The sequence below is a fragment of the Colobus angolensis genome, unplaced genomic scaffold (assembly GCF_000951035.1).
Source record: "Colobus angolensis palliatus isolate OR3802 unplaced genomic scaffold, Cang.pa_1.0 Scaffold150, whole genome shotgun sequence".
Classification (NCBI taxonomy): domain Eukaryota; kingdom Metazoa; phylum Chordata; class Mammalia; order Primates; family Cercopithecidae; genus Colobus; species Colobus angolensis.
In genome coordinates this window covers 3,464,995-3,484,945 of record NW_012114600.1, presented here as the reverse complement: position 1 = coordinate 3,484,945, position 19,951 = coordinate 3,464,995, and the positions used below count along the sequence as shown (strand labels likewise).

Genomic DNA, 19,951 nt, shown 5'->3' with positions numbered 1-19,951 from the left:
TGTGCTTTCTGCAAAGAAACAGATACCTGGATGAGGACCAAGACTGCCTCCCTCTTCATGTCATTTTATATGTCTATGTAGACAGAGTCAGCAAGCAGAGAGATATGAAGTGCTTGCAAGGTACCTAGGTCTGTCCTTGCATTCAGACGTTCCCTTGCTACTTGCGATTCCTTGACAGAAGACATTGTGGTAGTGGGTACTTACGAGAGAAGCAAATAGAATGGGGCACTCTCCCAGGGTAAACATTGAATCCTCTCTTGCTGTTACAGAGTCAAGTTCCCTGAGGCCTGGGATTGGTTTTTCATGCAGATTAAATGATAGCTATTAATACTCTCTCTAACTTCGTAATTCTCTGTGAGCTCCCTTGAGAGGGGCCCAAGTACTCTTATTTTCCATCTCTCCTCACAAAGAATCAATAATGAAACTAAGTATTGACCATTATGTATCTGTCGAGCACATGATACCGGAAGAATTGAGATGGCTGGGGGTGGGGAAGCTTTGAATAACCAGATACATATAGATAGATAGGTAAAGATATCTCATAGGTATACTTTCATTTTTTTGTTTTTAAAATACTCGTTATATATAAGTCTTGTGCTAGGCACTGAAGATGCAATGTTGAATAAGACAGCTTAGATTCCTTTTTGTGAAGTGTAAGATGTACCCCTCCCAAATGTTCTATTAATGACAGATTTCTATTATTAGAAGCCTCATAATTTTGTATTCTTTCATCACTTCTGAGGTCAAGCTTTATATGGTAACTTTCCTCAGTTTAGAAACACACTTGTTTTCTTACTTTTTAGATGTCTGTCCTAGAGTTTGCAGTATACATTTACAAGTAATACAAGTCCCCTTTCAAATAACACTATACCACTTGATGGGTAGTGCATGTACCTTATATATCAAGATATTCCTAATTCCTCCCTCTCATCCCTTGTATAATTGCTATAATTTGTTTTACTTATACAAAACTATACCTAAGCATATACATATGAGCATACATAATCAAATATGTTTTTGCTCTTATTTTGAACAGATTGTCAGATTAAGAATAAGAAAAAGAAGTTTTCGTTTTACGTTCACTTATTCCTTGATGATGCTCTTTTTTTCTTTAAGAAGACCAGAGTTTCTGACCTATATCATTTCCTTGGTCTCTGAAAAACTTTTTTCTAACATTTCTTGTAAGATAGGTCTACTGGCAAAAAATTTCCTCTTTTTTTCTTGTCTAAGAAAGTCTTTATTTCTCTTTCACTTTTGAAAAATACCTTTACAAGACACAGAATTCTAGCTTTTTTCAAGAAAAAAAGTGAGTTTCTTTCTCTCAACCGTTTATTACAGTAGTCCCTCCTATCCGTAGGGGATACATTCTAAGACTTCTAGTGGATGCCTGAAACTGAGGATAGTACCAAGCCCTCTAAATAGTATTGATGTGGTTTGGCTGTGTCCCCACCCAAATCTCATTTTGAATTGTATCTCCCACAATTCCCATGTGTAGTGGGAGGGACCCAGTGGGAGGTAATTGAATCATGGGGGCTAGTATTTCTGGTGCTGTTCTCATGATAGTGAATAAGTCTCATGAGATCTGATGGTTTTGTAAAGAGGAGTTCCCCTGCATAAGCTCTCTCTTTTTGCCTGCTGCCATCCATGTAAGTCATGACTTGCTCCACCTTGCCTTCTGCCATGATTGTGAGGCCTCCACAGCCACGTGGAACTGTAAGTTCACTAAACCCTTTTTCCCATATAAATTGCCCAGTCTCAGGTATGTCTTTATCACCAGCATGAAAATGGACTAATAGAATTGTAGCTGATCAGCCATAAACACAGGTCTCCCCTTAGGCCCTGCAGCAGTATGGCACCAGTTTGAAAACCTCCATCCAGTCCACATAATGAAAGTTAGAAAAAGATCATTCACCACTTATCTGTGCTTCCTACAAAGAAACAGATACCTGGATGAGGACCAAGACTGCTTTCCAGATTGAATGATAGCTATTAATACTGTCTCTAACTTAGTAATTCTCTGTGAGCTCCCTTGAGAGGGTCAAAGTACTCTTACTTTCCATCTGTACTCACAAAGAATGAAGAATAAGTCATGACTGTTATCTGTCAAACACCTGATACTGGAAGAATTTAGATGACTGGGGGTGGGGAAGCTTTGAATAATCAGATACATACATATAGATAGATAGGTAAAGATATCTCATAGGTATACTTTCATTTTTTTGTTTATCAAATACTCATTATGTATAAGACTTGTGCTAGGCACTGAAAATGCAATGCTGAATAAGACAACTTAGATTCCTTTTTGTGAAGCGTAAGATCTACCCCTCCCAAATGTTCTATTGGTGACAGATTGCTATCATCGAATGCCTCATAGTTTTTTTTTCTTTCATCACTTCTAAGATGAAGCTCTATTTAGAAAATCCTCAGTTTAGAGACACTGGACATGCCATCCTTCTTCTGTGGCTTTTCTGGTGTCTAAGAAGGCTCAACCACCTACTAAAGTTTCTTCTGCATATGATACAAGTATAAGGCAGTTCACCTGTGTGGGTTCTCTGGTGTTTGATAAGGTGGAAGTTCTGAATGAATCTTTTTCCACATTCATGACATTTAAAGGACTTCTCTCCCATGTGAATTACTTGGTGTATGTGTAGATTTGTGTCATGACTAAAGCTTTTCCCACACCATGAGCATCTATATGGTTTTACTCCTTGATGTGTCATGTAGCACTTACTAAGATCTGAACTCCATCTAAACCTCGTGTCACATTGTTGACATTTATAGGTTTTTTGTTGAGTGTGAATTCTCTGGTACTTAAGAAGATCAGAGCTAACTGAAGCTTTTCCCACATTCCTGAGATTTAAAAGATTTCTCTCCATGTGGTGTTTCCCATGAAGATACATAAGTTTTGGAAGCTCTTGTTTACAAGTGGCAAGTTTCTTTACTTCCTTGGAAAAGCTCGATGCTGTTTCTGTACCTTGTATGTATCACCATGATTTTCCCTGCCTGTTGTTTTCTAGGCAATTTCATTCTGGTCTTTTTTGATACTTTGCATCCTAACATTTGTATTTCTGGTGCAGAAAGATACAGGATGATCATTTCCAGTGTCATATTTTAGCTTTAATCCTAGAGAGATGACAATTTCATAGATACTCTGCATTACAATGTTGTAGAGTCTTCTCAGGAGGATGCAATAATTGCCACTCTTCCTCAGAAAAATACACAGCCACTTCTTCAAATGTCAAAAACTCTGGGACTCAGGTAGGATGAGCTCAGGTGCCATCTTCCAGTCTTTGGTCCTTTTCTGCTCAAAACAGGCTAAAAACTGTTGTGCATACACAACTCTTTCATATACAGGCTGTGTTTCTTTGTGAGTATTCCAGCCCAGCTGTTCTTGGAGTACCCAGTATATATTCTAGCATTCTTTCTGGAACACACTCTTTGGTTAGGGCTTCACTGGTTTACACTTGAAGCCTGGGGCCACTGCTGTTCCTCCCAGGAGCACTGCCTTCTTTCCCAGCTCATGGGCTGTGACCTTATTCTTTGTTTGACCAGGTTCTCTCTGCAAACATTTCACCAGGACCAGAGCCTGTTTTGACATTCTGTGGATGATGCTTCTGCATCCAGTTCTGGGTATCCTTGTGCAAAATGGTCAGGGACTCCTCTAACATCAGTATTTCCAAGATCTGCTCTTTTGAGTGGATCTCTGGCCTCAATCACTGATGGCGTAATTTCTGAAGTAGGCTGACAGCCTCTGATGGTCCAGTTGCTTCATCATATCAGAAGGTCTGGAAGTGCCTGTGAGCGTCCTCAGGCCGAGATACCCTATTTATGTGATGTATTTCTTACTGGGACTGGAGTTCTGTTTCACAGACCCATTAGTCTCCCACATAGTCCCCATCTGGGGGTTCAAGTATGCATTTGCCTTCAGCTCTCTCATCATCGTTTGCTCTAGGAACAGTTTTACCCCTATGTGTGACACTGACACCCACCGGGGGCCACCTCTGAAAAATGAGAGTGCGTCAGGTTTGGTACAATATCAATGAATAAGATGTTCCTAGGAGCACTTCTGTCAGCTCTGGCTTCCCTGGAGGCCACTTTCCTCTTCCCTCTGCTTGACTACCCTCTGTTGCCATGTCTCCCTGCTGCTCTGGGTATTGAAGCTCTTTGTTCCTGCACCACATGTGGAAGCAGTGTCAGGAAAGCACACTATGCCTGGCAAGTGAAGTTCTAAGATTCTGGGAGCCTTGGAAGGGGCTCTGGAAGATCAGTTTTCCCATTCTAGCCCTCCACCTCCTGGAGACCTTACCCGAACTCACTATTCCTCGGTCGACACCTATTTTCTCTTTATTGCCCTTGTTCTTTGCTTCCATTTTTGTGCTCCAAACTTTTGCTGCCTTTTGTGGTTTAAATTGAATATTTTATATGGTTTTATATTGTCTCCTTAGAATATCACCATACTTGTTTTCTTACTTTGTAGGTGTTTGTCCTAGAGTTTACAATGTACATTTATAAGTAATCTAAGTCCCCTTTCCAATAACCCTGTACCACTTGATGGGTAGTGCATGTACCTTATAATAAGATATTCCTAATTCCTTCCTCTCATCCCTTGTATAATTGCTATCATTCGTTTTACTTATATAAGACTATACCTAAGCATATACACATGAGAATACATAATCAGATACATTTTTGCTCTTACTATTTTGAACAAATTGTCAGAACAATTAAGAATAATAGAGACAAAGTCTTCATTTTACCTTATTTGTTCCTTCACAATGCTCTCCTTCATGAAGATTGGAAGTTTTGACCTATATCATTTCCCTTGTCTCTGAATAACTTTGTTCTAACATTTCCTGCAAGATACATCTACTAGTAACAAATTTTCTCATTTTTTTCTTGTCTAAGAAAGTCTTTATTTTTCTTTCAGTTTTGAAGAATAATTTCAGAGGGTACAGAATTCTAGGATTTTTCTAGAAAAAAATGAGTTCCTTTCTCTCAACTCTTTATTACAGTAGTCCCTCCTATCTATAGGGGATACATTCTGAGACTTCTAGTGGATGCGTGAAACTGAGGATAGTATAAGCCCTGTATATACTATTGTTATGGTTTGGCTGTGTCCCACCCAAATCTCATCTTGAATTGTAACTCCCACAATTCTCATGTGTAGTGGGAACAACCCAAGTGGAGATAATTGAATCATACGTAGAGGTCTTTCTGTTGCTACTCTTGTGATAGTGAATAAGTCTCATGAGATCTGATGGTTTGATAAAGAGGAGGTCTCCTGCACAAGCTCTCTCTCTTTGCCTGCTCCCATCCATGTAAGACATGACTTGCTTCTCCTTGCCTTCCATCATGATCGTGAGGCCTCCCCAGCCATGTGGAACTATAATTTAATTAAACCTCTTTTTCATTCCAGTCTTGAGTATGCCTTTATCAGCATCGTGAAAATAGACTAATATAACTGTATTCTTTACTATACATATGTACATATGTATGACCAAGTTTATTTTATAAGTTAGGCATAGTGAGATATTAACAGTATTAATGAAATAGAATAATTATGATAATATACTGTAATAAAAGTTATGTAAACATAGTTTCTCTCTCAAAATATCTTACGGTGTTATACCAAACTTCATTTTGTTGTCTGTTCTCTGATAAGTGAGAAGGCTATTAAGTGACTATATACATTTATAGCATATAAACATATATACACTGGACAAAGAGATGATTCACTTCCCAGGAGGGATGGAATGGGATGGTGTGAGAGTTCTTCACACTACTTAGAATGGTGCATAGTTTAAAAGTTATGAATTACTTATATGTAGAATTTTTCATTTAATATTTTCAGACCACTGTTGACAGAGGGCAACTGAAATCGTGGAAAGCAAAACCATGGATAAGGGGGACCACTGTATTTCACCCCAGTCCCTTTTTATTGCGTGATTTCTGAGGTGAAGTTGGATGTATTTCTTATCTTTTTTCCTTTATATGTAAGGTGGTTTTTTTCCCTCTGGTTTTCTTTTAAGATTTTTTTTCCTTTGATTTTCTGCAGTTTGAATACAATATGCCCAGGTGTTATGTGCTTTTTTTGGTACTTGTTCTGCCTGGTGTTCTGTGAGCATCGTGGAGCTGTGGTTTGTTGTCTAACATTAATTTGGAAAAATTCTCAGTCATTGTTGCTTCAAATATTGTTTTTTTTTTTTTTTTTCTGTTTCTTTTTCTGATATTCCTATTACACATAGTGATACCTTTCCTGGTTAATCCATGGTTCTTATATATTCCTTTTTATTTTCTGTTTTTTCTCTTTGCTTTTTAGTTTTGGAGATTTCTATTGACATGTTCTCAAAAAAAAAGTTTTAATATTCTTTCCTCAGTCATGTCCAATCTATGAATGAGCCCATCAAAGGCATTCTTCATTTCTGATCCACTTGTTTTGATCTGTAACATTTAAAAAAATCCTTTCTTAGAATTTCATCTTTCTGCCTATGTTATCCATCTGTTTTTGCAAGTTATTTTTTTTTTTGATAAAAGCCCTTAGCATATTAATGATAGTTTTTAAACGTTCCTGGTCTAACAATTCCAACTTTCCTGGCATATGGGACTCTGGTTCTGATACCAGTTCAGTTTTTTTCAAACTGGGGTTTTTGCTTTACAATTGTTTTCCTTGTAATTTCTTGTTGAAAGGAGGACGTGATGTACTGGGTAGAAAGAAGTGCAGTAAATAGGCCGTCAGTGGTGCACTAGTAGGGTGTGGGGGGAGGGAAGTCTTTTGTAGTCCTCTGATTGTCACACTTTTTTTCTTTTTTCCTCTTTCTTTCTTGCTTGCCTTTTTTTTTTTGGGGGGGGGACAGGTTCTCACTTTGTCACCCAGGCTCATGTCCAGTAGTGGCGTGAACAGGGCTTGCTGCCGCTGCCTTAACCTTCCAGCCTTAAGTGATCCTTCCACCCCAGCCTCCGAAGTAGCTGGGACTACAGGCATACACCATCACACCCTAGTTAATGTTTGTACTTTTTGTAGGGATGAGATTTCGCCATGCTGCTCAGGTTGGTCTCGAACTCCTGAGGTCAAGTGATCAGCCTGCAGCCTCCCAAAGTGCTGGGATTACAGGTGTGAGTCACTGCACCCAGTCTAGGTCTCAGACTTTTAATGAGCCTGTGGCCCTGGGCTCTGAACTTCACCAGTGCTTCACAGTTTTTCCCCAACTTAGGCTGGATATGATGACTAGGGTGGTCTGGAGTTAGGTATTTCCCTTCCGCCAGGTAGGTTAGGCTCTGATAAAATTCCAGGAGGTTAGGCTCTGGAGGCAGGCCTTGCAAAGAACAGAATATCCTTTCTTTCATATTTCAAATGGTTCCTCTTCCCTCCCCACTGCTGAAAGTACAGGGGGATTTTTCTCTGATAGTCACTGTGAGGACCTGGAGGTAAGACTCACAGAAGTGTGAGGGTCCTCCGTGGCTGGGTTCCCTGGAGTTTTTAGCTCTCAGACTTGTCCTCACCAAGCCTCCATCAGCTTATCAGTTGCAGCTCAGATTTCTGTACCTCAGCCTTGGTTCCTGAAGTGGTTTCTGCTCATGAATTCCTCCTTTGGTAAGTTGTGATTCTCTGTATTTGCCTGTCTGTCTCTCCAATTTTTGGTGTAGGGTTTGCCCTATGACTTCACTTCACTGACAGATCTAAGAAGAGTTGCTGATTTTTCAGATCACTCAGCTTTTTGCCTGCTGTTAGGATGGAGTGGCAACTTCCAAGCTCCTGACATGTTGAACCGGAAACTGGAAGTTGAAAAAGGATTTGAAACCCAACAAACTTTCAAGGGAGAGGCATAGGAGAACAATAGACAGCTCAGATACAGCTGTGGACTAGAGAAGGAAAGACTTGTGTCTTTTTCACGGTGAAGCCTGGGCAGTGGGAAGCCATATTCAGAAGTCCCTGTCCCCACAGCACAAAAGCAATAGAACTGAACTGGCTCTAGGTAGATAGGCCATGGCAGGTAGAGGGGCCATGGCAACCTTACAGAGTTCCAGTCACCCCACTGTGGTGCAGAGAATAACAGAAGCATTTTCCCTTTGTCACTAAGGGTGGTATGGACATGCTCCCTCAGCAGACCTGATGAGGCCTTGGGGTTAGGATGAGGGGATAAGATGAGATTGAAAGATGAGGCCAATGACTGTAGGCCAGGTGCCTGAGGAGCTGAGTTTCTCATGACCTAACATGAAGTGTCTGCTTCCAGGGAGGATATGAGCCTGAGGTAGAAATAGCTGGGGTATGGCCTGAGAAGTTCTAACATGTTCCCAGGTGATGCTGATGCTCCTAAATCTGGGATAACACTTTGAAAACCACTGCATTGTTTTGTTCCAAACTTCCAAACCTCCTATTATTTGGTAAGTATAAGTAGATCTATGCATAATCAAAAGATACATTACACTACCCAATTCCACAGGTAGTGTACTTTCTTGTACTATATGGTTAATCACCTAGATGTAGCAAGGAAAATGAACACTGGTATCTCCCATCTTTTGGTTACTGCTATTTGTTTCCCCTGGATGTTTTGCTTTTATGGTGACACTTTTCTTTCTTTCTTCCTTCATTTTCTTTGTTCTCCTTACTCTGATCTTTCCTTATAGCCTCTATTTGTTTTACTGTGTTTTTTTTCTATGTTCTGTGAAATGCTGTGATAAGTATGTGAAAATAATATAATTTAATTAAGCTTAAGGCACACTACCTTGCATCTAGCCTGAGAACAGCACAAGCCTGCTGTAATTTCTATGATTGGCCTCACTTAGGAGATTTTATTTGTTGAGAGGCATCTGAAAAACCTTAGCAAACTTGGTTCAGAAAAAAAAAATTGCTGGCTACAGTAGTAATATATAAATCGGAGATTTGAGACACAGATGATGTAGTTACCATAGAACAATTTTTTCTTTTTTGGCTATTATTACTTGTACTACCTACAAGATCTGTCCAAGAACAGTGTATCATCTAAAAGAGGGGATGCTGGACTTAAAAAAAAATGAAAAAGAAAATTTAAATTAAAAAGAAGTCTGAAGTCAGTCATTATTGTGTCCATATTGATATTCTTAATTGAAAAAGAATAAAACCCAGAAAGGCTTTTATTTATCGATTCCATGAAGAATGTATTTCTTTTATGTCATGGTGATCAGTGATTAATTCTTGATTATATATATAATATATTCAAATAAGATTTCTTGGTATTTTTTGGACATAAAATTTTTGGATTATATGATTCTAAGACTTACATGCATATGTTCATCTCAAGATGAAAAAGCTTTTGCTCAATTTTTTTTTGTTTATGTTGAAATGAGAATTAAAACCACTAGAGGGCACTGTGGATAAACATTTGTAGCAAAGATATCTATAGGAGCTAGAACTTGCCAGAATTTAGTTGTACAGGAAGTCCTCAATTACCCACATGTACTGATCCAAAAATTTGCTTATAAATTAACTCTTCAGAATTCGGATTCAGAATGTATTTTCCTAATAGGAACAATAAAATAAGTACAAGTATAATAATTTCCCAAGTTGACCCCTAACAGTCTGTTAATAATATATATGACAGGTTTGTTTGTTATATGAAGGTAAGCAACAAAAACAAAAACAAATATTATACACCTCATTGAGATATAATTGATTTACCAAACAACAAATAAGACTATACAACTCATTTAGATATAATGGGATTTAAGAAAATTTTGATGTAGAGAGTTTCATTTTGGTGTGAACAGGCTTAATTACAAAACCCCACTAGCTTGGAAATATTACAGAGTTACCGTCTCTGTGTCTCAAAAACAAGAGTAAAACAAAATACCCAGGAATAAACTGTAAATCTGTGGGTCACCCCCATTGACTGGATTGATAGCACTACCCCTTCCTCTCAACTCCCTTCAGTTTTTGTTGGAGTGGGGTTCATAGGGTTCTGCCTCCCTTGCACCCCACCTGGCTGCTTTGTTTTTATGTCCACTACCTCTCACTACTGCTGCTTCTCCTGGTGCTGTTCAGTAGCACATTTGGCTTCTTTCCCTTTTCCTTAAAGGCAGCCAGATACCCAGCCAGTCTCAGCCTCTGGGTGAAGCCATTCCTCCTGGTTCCAAGCTAGCAAGGGTAATTTAGCACTGTTTGCTTGCAGACCTAACATTGGGAATTCACTCAGTTCACCTCCCAGGTGGAAACGGGACCATCCCCATGGCCACAGCAGAGTCTCCCTTTCTCCCTGTGTCTCACCTGCCCTAGGAATGGTTGCCCTTTCCTCTTTCTTACTTCAGCTTTCTTCCTCATAACTTAATTATTGTTTTGGGATTATTTAATTTTTTTTCTCTAGGGCTTTCACTCCATAAGTCTACATTTCAATCAATGAGTGTTTTACACTAGATAGGAAATAAAACATGACTTGATAGTTAATTCTTCACCCTGATTTCTTGCCACATTTCCCTTTATTTTTTAGTGGAAATACAAAGTCACAGTTTGCTTTCATCTTTAAGAGGTAATGGGGATGAAAGCAGAGGTCAATGATAAACAGAGTGCCTGAAGGTTTGTAGATGATGCAAAGTATTGGTGGAGTACCCTGAGCCCCACAAACCACCTTTATAATTTAGGTTGCATCAGTATCACCTGGGTGCCTGCCAAAAATAGAGATTCTGTGAGGTGTTAGGTGGGACTCAGAAAAGTGCATTTTAATTGAGTATCCTTGATGATTCTGGTGAGTGTTATTCTGGCCACAGATATAAATTGATAAATTATAGAATAGTCCCTCCATCCTTAAGCCTCCTTTCAGGCAGAAGTGTCGTGGATTTTAGAGTGTTATCTTTTGTTTATGGGTTTTTGTTTCAAGGCAGCAAATGTGTCACTATCACCAAGGAGATGGGAAAGGTATGATTAGTTGGATTTTTGGTGAGGTTGTGAAAAAATAATGTTTAGTAAAGATGAGCATCAATCTGATGCTCTGGGTGAAGCCATTCATTTAGGAGGATACATGTAGTATTTCCACCTACACTTTTCACAAGAGGAGGAAACATTATTTATGAAGCTTTCTCTGTGTGTGTGTGTGTTTATGTGTGTTTTAGGTGATAAATAATTGAAAGTAAAGGTTGGCATCACTATGCCATATCAAGCTTTTCCTTTTCTTTCTTTCCTTTTTTTTTTTTTTTTGGTGATGAGGAGACAGATGGTATTTTTTTCTGTAGATGCCAAAAAAGGAAAAAACCCAAACCCACCAAGTCTCACAGTTGTGGAAAGAAATCTTGTATGATTTCTAAAAGCAAGGATCGGATTCTGCTGGCCCTCCTCTTACCCCAAAGACCAGGGACCATGAATCACTCAGAAAATAGATTTGTGTATTCTGAGTGCTTGTGATTGGATTGGCTAACTAGAGGAGTTTTTAGTTGAAACCAGGGCTTTCTAAGTATGCACTTGATAAGCATGTAAGAAGTAAGAACGAAATGTATCCAACTGATTAATAATGATATATTTCAAATATGCTGGTGTTTAAATGGATATTAGACACTATGTTGCCCTCCCCACCACTTCAAAATATTATACCATTTTAGGCTTTGTAGTCTTTCATGACATCAAAGGTAATGTTATTATTTAAGTAGAATAAGGACATCAGTTTTCGAAAGAGAAAACAAGTTATTCAATGTGTGTTTTGGCTAGGCAAATGAGAGAAAAAAAAAAAAAAACCCTCTGATGCATCATTTTTAAATAGATCATTGAAATGACAGAGTTTTGATTTTTTCAATGTTCTTTTTAACATCTGACAAGTCTAAGTACTTCTATCTACGTAAGTCACATAATAATTAGTAATTAACCACTGTTATTTAATTAGACTATCTAGTTGGTATATCATGCATTAATCACTCCCAATTTGGTATGTGCTGGCTGCTCTTGGTGACGAGGCCACTCTGCTGGGGTTCATTTCATGCTGTGTGGCAGCTGTGCCCAGACACAACCTTTTTCTGCCTTTGTCTTGAAATTAGATAAGAAACATAAAAATGTAGGGAATTGCACTAACCCTGGTTAGTCAACTAGATTTCCAAAATGGTTACAAAAGGCAAAAGTGAATTTTTGCTGATTGAATGAAAAAAGGACTCTTTCATTCAAAAATTCATTTTTTTCACCTTTTTTATGCTTCAGATTTTCTTTCAGGTTATTTGACAATGATATGTATGCTTTAAGGAAAGGTCAAAATTACATTTTAGACCTACTGAATCTGCAAGTGTTCTAAGCATGCAATAAAAATGTAAAATCTCTACACTATATTAGATGAAACATATTTAAAGTAATTTGAATTAGAAATGGCCAAAGTAATTTAGAGTCAGTTGTTTTAATAAAAATGGTACATTTCTTAGATTATGAAACTAACTCTTTGCACTGTTTATTCCATTGGTTGTTACATAAATGGAGACTTCTGCTATTACGAATTCCTCAAACCACATAATATGTCTTAAGCAACTCCTAGGACCTTATCAATATTTTATCCAGAAAGTATTCTTGTTAATTAACTCTACTGGTTTTTATTTTTATTTTTATTTTTTAGATGGAGTCTTGCTCTGTCACCAGTCTGGAGTGCAGTGGCATGATCTCAGCTCACTGCAACCTCCGCCTCCTGGGTTAAAGTGATTCTCCTGCCTCAGCCTCCCGAGTAGCTGGGATTACAGGCACACACCACCACACCTGGCTAATTTTTGTATTTTCAGTAGAGACGGGGTTTCACCATGTTGGCCAGGATGGTCTTGATCTGCCTGCCTCAGCCTCCCAAAGTGTTGGGATTATAGGCATGAGCCACTGTGCCTGGCCAATTAACTCTATAGACTCTTGTAGCTGCATTCAACCCTAAGTAGACTTCACCTAAAAGCCAGTTGTTCTCAGCTCTGGGCAAGGTCAGGGAAGGAGGAGATTTTTGTATTCAAATTGCCTATAGAGTTTTTTGCTTGTTTAATTGTGTTTTTGTATGAAAGAATGTTGTTTGGTGTGGGGCTTTATGATGAATGGCAGCCACTTTTTCAACATCTTTGGGGGCAGGCTCATCTAGTGTGACTAGACCATCATTTTCCCAGTATGTAATGCACGGAAAACCCTGAGACAAAGACCATGTCAGACAAATCCTGTACAGCAGGTCACACACTTCCCTGAAAAGACTAGACATGGTCAATTCTCACTCCCCAGGAGATCCATTGTAGTTTCCCAGAAACACTCACTTACAGCAGCCCTGACAGAGTGGCAGAGGGAGAAATACAGGCTTCAGGAGGGTATTGGCTCATTCAAATCTGCACCATTAATAAGTACTGGAATTAGGACCAGGTCTCAGATCTTTAGCTTCCTAATCTGGGGCTCTCTTCTCTATACATTTCTCTTTTTCCTCTTCCTCCTCATCTTCCTCTTTCTTCTTCTTCTGGATAAAGACATTTAGGCAAACAAGTTTAATGTGCTCATTATTTCAAGTTTTATGTAGTGTTTATTTCATAAATGTAATTTCTGATTAATTTTCATTTATTCTAGTTGGCAGGTTCATTAATCAGTGTAAATATGTATAGATTATAAACTACACAGGTGGTGCCTTTAATATTACTTAGATATGTGGAAGTCCTTCCTTTTTATTCTTAATTATCAAAAGATGGAATTCTGTCTCTAGAAAGTTTTGGAATCATTCTAATAAAGGCTCTATGAATGTGAGTAATGAATCCCCCCAAACTTCTTTGATTTTTCTTCTTTCCACATATGAAAATCCCCAATTTGAGAAAAAAACTCTTTTAAACATAATGAAAAGTCTGATTATTGATACTTTGTAAAAGAATCTGGTTGGTAAAAATACTTAGCAAATTGACATTCTTCCTCCCACTACCTCTGTGTAGCATAGGGAATGCTTTAGTCAGTAATGGTGTTTTCTTAGAAATTTCTAATAATTAACTGTGCATATTAAAAATAAATTTAAAATTCAGAAAAAAACAGGATTAAAGAATTCCAGGTTTTTTTGGTCAAATTCAATGATCAGGTCTATGATATTTTTGATAAAAGAAATAACTCTTCCAATGAAAATAATATGGGCTGTGTTAGCAGTATCCAGATACTGTTATCAGTGGATCATTATTCCCTCACAGTTATCTTATGTCTTTTTTATTATATGGAACCCTATCTGACAAGGGTCAACATTCTAAAAGTACTACATGGGGCAGTGGTTATGCCTCTTACTATCCACCTTCCATGTGTTCTCTTGGTTAAAGACCAACTGTGAAGAATTTATAAAGTGGCAGCATGGCATAGTTCAAGAACTCAGTTTGAGCTAAGATTCCTGACTTCTCATCTATTGTTGCTGTCATCTACTTTTGTGTCCCTGAGACATCATTTACTCTGATCTGCAAATTTAAGGGACTGCCCTAACATTATCATTTGTGCCTTTCAACCCTAAAGTTTTTTGCAAGTATCTAAACAAATATTTTGAAAACTTTGGGCATGCACTAAGGCTATGAATGCTGATTGAAACCTAGGGCTAAGGAGTTTTTATGTAAATTTCGGTGATTCTGTAAACAGTCTTTAGTTCTTGATAGGGGATTTTATAAATATTTTAAGGAGTCAACAGTTTGCCAGAAATAGCTAGCAGCCAGAACTCAGCTCACAATCTACACTTCATTTGGAGAAAATGCTAAAGACAGAATAGAGGCTACAATACATAGAAAAGGCAAAATCCAAGATCCAGTTTACATATCAATTGGTTAAGCAAATAACATACACCATGATTTGTGTTGCTGGCTGAGTTTGCTGATAATAACCATACAGCTTGCAAAACCCAGGCATTTATTTCTTTCTGCTTGTAGTGTGGAATCAGGCTTATGAAGTAGTTTGTTAAAAATATAAAGAGGAGGAAAACCCATGGATTTAACTATTGTTTTTCACGGTCTCACAGATTACCTGAACTTCAGTCAGTAGATGAGAGATTTGTGTGTGTATATACATAAATAAACTTTTATTTTAGGTTTGGGGGTACATGTGATGGATTGTTACATAGGTAAATTCATGTCACGGGGGTTTGTTGTACAGATTATTTCATCACCCAGGTATTAAGCCCAGTACCAAATAGTTATCTTTTCTGCTCCTCTTTCTCCTCCCATCCTCCACCCTCAAATAGAACCTATTTTGTGCCTGTTGTTTCCTTCTTTCTGTTCATGAGTTCTTATTATTTAGTTCCCACTTGTAAGTGAGAACATGTGATTTGGCTTTCTGTTTCTGCATTAGTTTTCTAAGGATAATAGCCTCCAGCCTCATCCATGTTCATGCGTATAGTATTACAGAAACGGGCTAAAGAAGGCCCTGGTGTATTAGCTTGATTTGGCCTCTACGTTGTTTACTTCTTCATAGCAGGCTAGGATGGTTAGCTAGAACCAAACTCAAATTCTTACACATCCAATTGCTTTAAATATAGCCCAAATAAGCATATTTTTAGACACTTAGAGCTTGCCTGTTTTACGTAGCTTGTGAGTCTGCACCGAGCATCTGCTAACCATAGATAAGACAAACTCCAGCAATAAAGACACCAAACCCTGCTGCCCTTTGATCCCTCTAACCCAGATAGTTTGCTGCTGAATACCCTAACCTAGGCATGTAAGCCCCTCTCCAAGTTCTCCTCCCTTGGAGATCCCTTGACCTATTCTCCTTCTGAGTAGTGACCACCTGCCACTGTTTCTGGAAGTACTCTTGCTGGGAGGAATTTCCTCTCTCATGCAACCGTAAGTTGCAATAAAGCATGCTCTGTGGTAGTGCCTCTTGGGGTCTTGCCTTTTCTGTGGTCAACCCCCAAATCCTTGAACTTACCACATATGTGTAATATATATCTATGAGTATGTTATTTAAAAATAATAAGCCAGGTAGGTTTGCTTCTTCCTTGGCGTGAAGAAAATGAATCTACATAAAGGATGCATTAAAACTTGTTGTTACTTCATAGTATGAAGTTGTAATTTGGTTCCTGTTTTTATGTGAACTTTAAAGACAACATTATATAGTGAAACAACAAAGGACTTAAAGTCAGAAGCCTTGAGTTTGAGCCTTGATTACTCATTAGCTGTGTGAACTTAGACAAGTCATTTAGCCTCTCTGAGCTGTAAAATGATGATGATACTACCTGTAATTATTTTTATTGACCAAACTACATTACAGAGGTGACAGAAAGGGTGGAAAAGCAATGTAATTAAAACACAGTGTAATTAAGAGAGTGAACTCTCCTTTAAAATTCTGGCCTCATGACTTGGGTGTCCAAAGGGGAACCATTTTGAACTTGTTTTTTTAACCGTCAAATGAGGATAACAATACTACCTCATTCATATGTTCACTCTAAGGATTAAAACATGTCTCCTTTAAATATTTCGAATGCATAGACGTGCATATTATGTGTGTGATTCAATCGTAAAATGAAGTACAAGTATTATCTAAAGCATTTACAGGTGTCATGAGGAATGTGAGTATAATAAAGAAGCATGATGTTGAGGAGGGGGTGATATTCAGTTTTAAAAAGCCATGAAGTCCTTAGGCAGTAATTTTGTATTATTTATGTGAAAAGTGTGAAATATTAGGAAGGGATAACACTCAGCAATAAAAGTTTCCCCAAATGATCAAAATAATTGTTGTATGTTCCTTTCTCATGATTCACATAGATATAGACACGTATTATACTCAAACCACGAAAATACTACTCAAGTACAGAGATGAATTTAAAAGGAAAACAAGGAGTCTTCATTTTAATTTAATTTCCAGACAGTGGATTACATCAATGAGGTCTGGCATCTAATCAAAAACTGCAAATAAAGGAAGCAGATCAATTATCAGACTGCAGTTCAGTGGCATCAACATGATGCTGAGTGCTTTTATTCATGTTAGACAGATGAACCCAGCCCTCTTAACAGAAAAAAGCAAAGACTGCCCTTGAATGAAAACAAGAAGGTGACTTAGTTTCCTAAAATCCAGTAGGAAAACCCATGGATTTAACTATTATTCTTTTCCATGTCACTGATTAACTGCCAGTTGGTCGTTCCACATGAAGACGGGAAGCCCTTTTCAGAAGACTAACATGGTAACATGAGATCAGAAAAAACAATGAACTGTTGACATTTGCTCCTTGTGAGCCTAAGTGTAATATTCCTAAGTGCAGCACTAAGGAGATGTGTATAGTTTGTCTTGTGCACTGCATTAGGGTGTTACGGCAAAGAAAATGTAGCTAAAATGGAGGCAAGTCAATTGATATATCTACTTAGATTATATGCTGAGCAGCAGAAATGCCTTTGATGGATGATGAAGTCATAAAAATAAGGTGACCTCAACAATGTATAGGATAAAAATAGGAGTGCTGTATGGGCAGATGTGAAAGGGAGCAGTCCTCACCGTTGCAGTGCTTATTTCTGCGATGAGTGGTACAGAGAGCATGGATTGAGTGCATGTACTGATGAGAACAAGAGCAGGGGGATTATTTAGTATCTCAAACTTTTGGGGAAGAAAGCAGGGTATATTACTAAATAAATAAAGAAAGGAAGAATGGAAGGAAGGAAGGGAGAAGGGAAGGTAGGAAGGAAGGTGTGGTGGGAGGAAGAAAGAAGGCAGGGAGGGAGGGAGGGAGGGAGAGGGAAGGAAAACAGCAAATGAAAACAAAATTGAAGTATTGTGGTGATTGAAAGTCAAATTTACCCAAACGTTTCATATTAGATTTTCTTAACATAAGGAAAAATTATTATTATTATTATTATTTTTATTTTTTTTTATTGAAACGGAGTCTCGCTCTGTCATCAGGCTGGAGTGCAGTGGCTGGATCTCTGCTCACTGCAAGCTCCGCCTCCTGGGTTTACACCATTCTCCTGCCTCGGTCTCCCAAGTAGCTGGGACTACAGGCACCCACCACCTCGCCCAGCTAGTTTTTTGTATTTTTAGTAGAGACGGGGTTTCACCGTGTTAGCCAGGATGGTCTGGATCTCCTGACCTCGTGATCCGCCTGTCTCGGCCTCCCAGAGTGCTGGGATTACAGGCTTGAGCCACCGCGCCTGGCCGGAAAAATTATTTTAATGATTAGTCAGTGTAGGTATAAAAATATTATGCCTATGTATACACATGTATACACAATATATGTGTATACATGTGTATCAACATATATATATTTGTGTGTATATGTGTATATATACACACACACACATATATACATACACACAGATATATGTACATATACATACAGAGAGAAAGAGAGAGAGCACCATCATCTATTCCTAAATATAGGCAGGTTGGAGTGCTTGAATAAGGAGCTAGATTTCATGTTACAACCAAAAGGTGACTAAGTTTCTCCACCACATACATAATAGGACTCACTGTATAGTGACTGAGTCATTGACCTTAGGCAAGTAACTTGACTTTGCTAGGCTTTAGTCTGCTCCTGTATAGAATGGAGATTATAATGCTCAAATGGTTGTTTTGAGGAGTCGGTGAAGCAATGCCTGTAAAATACTGATGTAAATTAAAGACTCCATCTTGTGTAAGAAAGAGTAATGATAATTATAACATAACGAAGCAGATGTCAAGTTGAACAGATACAGTCCAGGAGCACTTAATCACCATACGCAATTGGTGTGCAGCTGATTGGATTCATACTGACTTTTATTTAAGAAGGAATTAGATGAACACCAGATTTACTTAAATTAATAATTCTTTATAATAGGCTTCTCCTTCTGCTAATGTGGAAATAGAGTATAAACTTATGTGGAATTTTAGGAAAATAAACTATATAACTAGATAAGTTAAAGAACGATATGGAGGAATAGGTAAGCATTAAATTAATCCTATTTAAAGATAGAAAAACAAGAATGTAGAGCTCTATTTCTCTTTTTTCACTGTTGTATTGATTGGTGTTGAAAGGACTTTTAATGAGTTTAGGAACATGTAGTAATGAAATGCTGGGACAATTTGTGAATTCAGCTGTTGTATTTTCGAAAAAAAATGTTGCTGGCAGCCTGTTGGAACATCTCATTTTTTATTCTACCAAACAAGTATTAAAGAGTCTTCTTTCCTTGAGAAAAGGAACATTTCTAGAGAAAATTTCTGAAGTTTAAATGTAACAGATGGTATTTCAAATCTTCTGTCAATTACATATGTGATAGAACTCCAAATTTAGATTCATTACACAGCTACAATTCTTGATGAAGAATTTATGAATTTCTGGTATAATCAAAGAATTACCCATCCCCCCATAGAGGTATTTATATATCCTTTTGGAGGAAATTTTAGGTGGGCCAGGTTACTCTTCTTCTCATTCAAAGATGACTTTAGTTGTCAGCACAAATAATCTTTGTGCTATGGACCAATAATCTTTTCTACCCTCTGCACTGGAAAACATACTGATTGGTTTGCGGCTATAACAGGTGACCTTGTTATATGAATTATCACATCTTGGTCTTGTGATTATTCTCATTTTTTCACTCAAATAAGAAATTTCATTTCAAAGACTTGGCTTGCTCCTTGCTGTGGTTGTTTTTTAGCCATCTGCAGTGGTATTAACTTGTTGGAACCATGTTCATATGTCCAAAATAATTCCATAGGCTGTTCTGATTTTATACTCCTGCTGCTCTGGTACCCTGCTGCCACATTTTTTTTTCTGTCTTTTCTTGTAAATTTAGACTGTGATTAAAAACCTGGGGACCCACTTCATGACCTTTGCACATGCTGGCCCAGATGCCTCTGTTGCTTTTCCCTGGGTTTCCATGTGCCTCTGAAGAGATGGGTTTTCACATGTCACCTTCTCACTGAGACAGTCCCTGACCTTTACATCAGTGGTTCCCATTGAAACCTTCCCAGTCCCATTATTTCTTATTTTAACACTGTAGAGTTTTAAAATAGCATTTATCATGATTTATAAGTATTTATTACATATTTTACTTGTTTCTTTTTTTTTTTTTTTTTGAGATGGAGTCTCGCTCT

General features: G+C 38.0%; 1 protein-coding gene and 1 pseudogene across 4 annotated transcripts in view; one reads left to right on the top strand and one right to left on the bottom strand.

The window, feature by feature from the left end:
- Window positions 1-19,951, top strand: part of TMEM117 (transmembrane protein 117) — a 564,814-nt gene that overhangs the window by 156,567 nt on the left and 388,296 nt on the right. The window lies entirely within an intron of this gene.
- LOC105507579 lies at window positions 2,424-3,937 on the bottom strand (annotated as a pseudogene).